Below are 7,029 nucleotides of genomic sequence, written 5' to 3' on the forward strand. Positions count from 1 at the left end.
CCCGATCGGATTTATTGCACTATCGGTAGTCGAGTACCATTTTCTTCTTTGGAGAAGCTATGCCTTGCGTCCTACCTTCTATTTATACGTGAGTTACTATTCAGGCCCTAAAAAGAAGTTTTCTTTTAATACATTTTCCGGTTACCTTTTACTAAAACCATAAGCTAACCGTGTTCGACTCGAATATCTCCGTATTCCTGATCAGGCACGTATGTATACAGCATAATGTAACAAAACTAACTACCAACGCAGGTAAGATGATTTACGTAACTATACTCCAAATTACTCGTCTTATGGCTTAAAATGATTTGCTTCAAAGTCAACTATGTATTGTGTCTTCCTTAGTTAAGGTATGATAAAGATCTGTGTCATCGTTTTAGTTTAATATACTTACTTTTCTTACTAGACCACGTTTTCTTTACTTTGTTTTACTTCAGTACGTTCAGGTATGTTGTTGTCCCCGTCATGTTTATTCGTCAAGTTATTAGTAAGACTGTCTGCTGCACGTCGTAACTTAGCTATCCGTATGTTTTGCTAAGTAGTAGTAATTCACTGACAGCCCTGTCCGCCCCCGGTAGCTGAGTGGGATGTACTCGCTTCAGCGGTACATATACTAAAATTGGAACTATACAGAGAAGATTAGCATGACCCCTGCGCAAGGATGACACGCCGGCACGGTAGCACAGCGTGTTCGGTCAGAGAGCTGCCTGGCCTGTGTAATAAAAAAACTGAGTGAAAGGATCAACAAGGAACGTAAACGGATGTCATGTGACGTCCGCTACGACCAAAAACAAAACAAAAAAAAGTGGTAAGCGCCAGAAAATGTCAATCCTAAGGGTCCAGGTTCGATTCCCGGCAGGGTCGGAGATTTTCTCCGCCCAGAGACTGGGCGTTGTGTTGTCCTAATCATCATCATTTCATCCCCATCGGCGCGCAAATCACCGAAGTGGTGTCAAATCGAAAGACTGGCGCCCTGCGACCGGTCTACCCGACTAGAGGTCCTAGTCAAATGGTTCAAATGGCTCTGAGCACTATGGGACTTAACTTCAGAGGTCATCAGTCCCCTAGAACTTAGAACTACTTAAACCTAACTAACCTAAGGACATCACACACATCCATGCCCGAGGCAGGATTCGAACCTGCGACCGTAGCGGTCGCGCGGTTCCAGACTGTATCGCCTAGAACCGCTCGGCCACTCCGGCCGGCGGTCCTAGTCACACGACATTTACATTTTTACTGACAGTGCGAATGATTCCGGCAGTTATTTCTTTCTTTCCTTGTAGATTGTATGGCCATTTCGGTATGTTCTTTTCATAACTTTTTCTACATTTCTTCACAAGAGTTGCACAGTTCACATGCTTAAAATTTATTTTCCCCACAGTCCTTAACTTGCATACAGTTTCACTACAGATATTGAGTCAAGATTTTCACCTTCACTGAACAAATAGTCCTCTGCAAATGGCAAGACGGAAAAATTGTTTTCTAATTTTTCATCATTATTGGAATAATCTGTTAAGTCTGTCGTATCAAATGGGAGGACTGAGAAAGCATGCATAGAGTTTCCTGTCTGTCCGTGTGCGGTTGAATCCTGTCTATGTACATGAGTTACACTTGGTAAGAGTTCTGAGATGTGGGTCGTGATATTTAGTTTTACCTCATCGAACTCATACCTTCGTAGAGATTTCACTTTTGATTACATCTTGGAAGGTGATCATGTAAGTTTTAATCTCATTTTTCAATGAATACGGTCATGTCAGGTTTGATATTTATATCAGGTTTCAGAGTGAACGCATCAGTACTAAGAATGGATATTTTAATATTCATATTAGTTTCAAGACTGGACGTTCTAGCATCAAGTTTGTATTGTTTGTAAGATTTGTTGCATGTCGAGTTCCTAGACAATCGTGCTTATTGAAGGGCCAGCTGAAGGTTGAACAACTTCGTTTGTGGTCTGTTCATTACTAGTAAGTGGTAGCACATCTGCTTGTACGTATTACTTTCACTCATAGCAGCGTTAATATCTTCCGTATTAACTCTAATTTCTATCGCGTTACTTCCTTGATCTGAAGATGTACGAAGATTATTTTCTGCCTTTTTTTTTTTTTTTTTTTGCTTGTTGCCAATTTTAGGTATAATAACAAAAGACTGATGAATCGTTATAAAGTGTTTATTGAATAAGTGACTTTAACTGACAGTGAAAATATTAAAGCTGCTGCTGAATAGCCGCAGCACGGACTGCGTTTATATGAACAGCGTGACACACCATTATTCGAGAGGTGCAAACAGAGCTTCTACCTTGTACCAGCTAAACTGCGTACTGTTAAGTTCGTCACTGTTACGCTATTGTGTTATTTTGTGTGAAAGTATGGTACTAACCGAGCTAGAAAATTAATGTACTGCCGACGCTTTAAAAAGCTTAAGACTCCAGCCATGTACTCACTACTCTAAGCAGCAAAGCGCAATAATACATTTTCTCTTACCTCGAATACTTCCAGGTTAATTTGGAAATTTGTTTTTATGTGAGTCCTCTTACTTCTTTCTAGGTGTTTGAGGTTCAGGTTTTCGTTTACTTTATGCTCAAGCAATAGTACTATAGAATTGGTAGAATGAAAACAATTACAGGCTACTGGTGTTATTTCATAGTTGTGCGGTCCCAGTCCAAATATTTTTTGAATATCATCACCAGAATGAAGGCTGTGGTGTAGGGGGCGGCGAAACAGAGGATGTTGTTCGATTGAATTTTAGTTGATGTATTTTGCAAATCGCGAATTGATAGTAGCTGTGTTCCGTATGATGGATCTGAAAAACTTGGATTTCTTTTCCGAATGACTACATGTTCCGCACACATAATGAATATGAATGGCAATTGTTAATTAGCAGTAAAATCACGGCAAATTCGGACCGGTACTACAACGATGTGCTGCGTCTTCCCTGCTAGAACTATTAAAAAATTAAATTCACAGTACAATGAATAATGAAAATAAACACGTGATCTAGTTAACTGATAATAAAACAGCCCTACAGTAACTCAAGATAAGCTATTATATTGTGAAACCCCTGCAACTACAGCCAACGATCTTTACATTATGGAGGTAGACAGCAGAAACACTAGTGCGAACAACCAGACTTCTCTAGTTGCTCTCAAGAAATCTGAAGACTGCACCTTCTTTTATTACACAGATACTAGAAATATTCCCATCGATTCTGTGGTCGCAAATTTCATACAAATGTTTAACACAAAAAACAGTTTTATTAGAAAAAGACGTACTTCCGTGTGTGAGTGAATGTGTGTGTGAGTGTGTGTATACGTTTTTTTTAACAAAACCTTATTTACGATGGTTATTTGCAACGCCTCAACTAATTTTCCCACATTACACTAGTGCTTTGACTTACCTAATTTTAATATGACAATTAAAATAATTATTTTCACTTTAATCATGTCAGCTAACGTCAAAACTAACGCTGATGTCGCAACTGTTGTTCATTAATGAAAAGTAGCTCCATTTGCTTAATTACAAATTTATTAGCTCCACAGACCGGTTTCGCCTTTTGTATTAGGCCATTATCAAGTGTTTGAGAAAGTCATACGGCAGCATAACCTTTTGGTATACCCTATAATGGTCTAACACAGAAGCAGAAAGTGGAAAAAATTCTGATTAAACAACTAGAACGACTTTGATAAAGTTCTTCAGTGCCTTCGTGAAATTAGTGCTTCTGTCATTTACTACTTAATGCATAATTCGTACAGAAAAGTTATTTTCTGTTACAGGTCATTGAATATTTTCTTTAAATTTTATTACTACGTAATAATTACAGATGGCTTGTGGTTGTTTCACCATCCTGAACGGTATGAAAACTAGAAAATTTTCCTACTTAGGGTAGCTACAACCATTTGGATAAAGTGTAAAATACTTAATTTTCCCAACGTAATGGCAAATGGTTTAAAATTTCAGATAAAAACGTTTACCTTTGTATTTTGACGATATGAGTTGTGTGCGCGTTGACTCAGTTTTAAATGGTGACTCTGGATTGTTGAGAAAAAAAATATGTAATTGAAGAAAAACATCCTTATGCAGCGGGAAGTATTAATGTGCTTTACAAAGATCCACATAAATGTGCATTAGGTTCCTAAGAATGACAATGGCCTTGAAAGTGATAAGATGTAGTTTTTCAGACCACTATTAGCTAATGAAGCTTATAGCTTTAAAAAATTATTATTCTAAATTTGCATTTTTAAGCTTATTGCACAGAAATGTAGACTGTGATATTATACAGCGATGTGCCTTTGCATCGTCACTGTCCAGTTATAGGCCTACTTGAACGTTAACTTCAAAGTATAAGTGCCCGTTCTGTTGAGCGGTACATAAATTTAAACTACACATTTAACTTTATGCAGTAAGTATGTCGTAACTGTTGTGATTAAAAGTGATTGTGTTAGACCAGATTATACATACAAACTTTATCATTAAACCTTATGACTGTACTATGTTGCCAACAAGAAATACTGGTAATTTTCAAAATGTGGCACTGGATTGGAAAGATATGAAGAAAACATTTGTTAAGTCCTATTAAAAAAAAGGATTCCGATGTAAAGGCCTACAGTTCTCCTACCAAACCATCAATGTATGAATACGTAATGTCGGTATGACTTATCGTCGTACACAAGTGAATCAATTCCAACGAGAATGCGTTTTCCGTTACTAAAGCCTGGAATAACAATGAAGCAAGTCAATGCATATAAATTAAAATGTAAATTTTCGTTTGTTCGAAGTCGTGTATCTCCGAAAGTTCTTCACCGAAATACTTTGGAAGTTTGACACAAAAACGTATGTGTTTTTACACACGTTGTTAGGAAAAACTTCACGTTCATGTGTTCAAAATCTTAAATCTCGGCCGGCCGAAGTGGCCGTGCGGTTCTAGGCACTATAGTCTGGAACCGCGCGACCGCTACGGTCGCATGTTCGAAGCCTGCGTCGGGCATGGATGTGTGTGATGTCCTTAGGTTAGTTAGGTTTAAGTAGTTCTAAGTTCTAGGGGACTAATGACCTCAGATGTTAAGTCCCATAGTGCTCAGAGCCATTTGAACCATCTTAAATCTCCGAAATTACTTCACTAATGCCTTTGAAAATTGGACACGACGTTTCATTCGAACATGCGCGTTTTTGTGTACAAATATATTCATAATTGTACCATATGGCGGTCTGCTATGTGTATAAGGACACGAGAAATACGAATGCAATATTACGTCAAAATTTCAAAGGTATCAGTTAAGAAACTTCAGAGATCTAAGACTTTGAACAAACTAACATTTACATCAACATAAATAAGAGTGTAAATGGTAGTTTGTTCAAACTCTGAAGTCTTCGAAAGTTCTTCACTTATAGCTTTCAAACTTTGATACAGCGTGGCGTTCCAATACGCCTTTGTTTTTGTATACCTACTGCAGCGCCGACTATAATGCATACATATATATGTAATATGAGACAGGCGAAATTCTCTCAGACTTCAAGAAGAATATAAAAATTCCAATCCCAAAGAAAGCAGGTGTTGACAGATGTGAAAATTACCGAACTATCAGTTTAATAAGTCACAGCTGCAAAATACTAACGCGAATTCTTTACAGAAGAATGGAAAAACTGGTAGAAGAAGACCTCGGGGAAGATCAGTTTGGATTCCGTGGAAATGTTGGAACACGTGAGGCAATACTGACCCTACGGCTTATCTTAGAAGAAAGATTAAGGAAAGGCAAACCTATGTTTCTAGCATTTGTAGACTTAGAGAAAGCTTTTGACAATGTTGACTGGAATACTCTCGTTCAAATTCTGAAGGTGACAGGGGTAAAATACAGAGAGCGGAAGGCTATTTACAATTTGTACAGAAAGCAGATGGCAGTTATAAGAGTCGAAGGACATGAAAGGGAAGCAGTGGTTGGGAAGGGAGTCAGACAGGGTTGTAGCCTCTCCCCGATGTTATTCAATCTGTATATTGAGCAAGCAGTAAAGGAAACGAAAGAAAAGTTCGGAGTAGGTATTAAAATCCATGGAGAATAAATAGGAACTTTGAGGTTCGCCGGTGACATTGTAATTCTGTCAGAGACAGCAAAGGACTTGGAAGAGCAGTTCAACGGAATGGACAGTGACTTAAAAGGAGGGTATAAGATGAACATCAACAAATGCAAAACGAGGATAATGGAATGTAGTCGAATTAAGTCGGGTGATGCTGCGGGAATTAGATTAGGAAATGAGACACTTACAGTAGTAAAGGATTTTTGCTATTTGGGGAGCAAAATAACTGACGATGGTCGAAGTAGAGAGGATATAAAATATAGACTGGCAATGGCAAGGAAAGCGTTTCTGAAGAAGAGAAATTTGTTAACATCGAGTATTGATTTAAGTGTCAGGAAGTCGTTTCTGAAAGTACACTCCTGGAAATGGAAAAAAGAACACATTGACACCGATGTGTCAGACCCACCATACTTGCTCCGGACACTGCGAGAGGGCTGTACAAGCAATGATCACACGCACGGCACAGCGGACACACCAGGAACCGCGGTGTTGGCCGTCGAATGGCGCTAGCTGCGCAGCATTTGTGCACCGCCGCCGTCAGTGTCAGCCAGTTTGCCGTGGCATACGGAGCTCCATCGCAGTCTTTAACACTGGTAGCATGCCGCGACAGCGTGGACGTGAACCATATGTGCAGTTGACGGACTTTGAGCGAGGGCGTATAGTGGGCATGCGGGAGGCCGGGTGGACGTACCGCCGAATTGCTCAACACGTGGGGCGTGAGGTCTCCACAGTACATCGATGTTGTCGCCAGTGGTCGGCGGAAGGTGCACGTGCCCGTCGACCTGGGACCGGACCGCAGCGACGCACGGATGCACGCCAAGACCGTAGGATCCTACGCAGTGCCGTAGGGGACCGCACCGCCACTTCCCAGCAAATTAGGGACACTGTTGCTCCTGGGGTATCGGCGAGGACCATTCGCAACCGTCTCCATGAAGCTGGGCAACGGTCCCGCACACCGTTAGGC

The 7,029-nt window shown here is 40.1% G+C and overlaps 1 non-coding gene across 1 annotated transcript; it reads left to right on the plus strand.

Annotated features, from left to right (window-relative positions):
• The first annotated feature begins 589 nt into the window (after positions 1–589).
• LOC126254801 (U6 spliceosomal RNA) lies at positions 590–693 on the plus strand. Its single transcript, XR_007546437.1, has one exon. It is a non-coding gene; the product is annotated as a U6 spliceosomal RNA (small nuclear RNA).
• Positions 694–7,029: the final 6,336 nt, after the last annotated feature.

The sequence above is a fragment of the Schistocerca nitens genome, chromosome 4, assembly GCF_023898315.1.
Source record: "Schistocerca nitens isolate TAMUIC-IGC-003100 chromosome 4, iqSchNite1.1, whole genome shotgun sequence".
NCBI lineage: Eukaryota > Metazoa > Arthropoda > Insecta > Orthoptera > Acrididae > Schistocerca > Schistocerca nitens.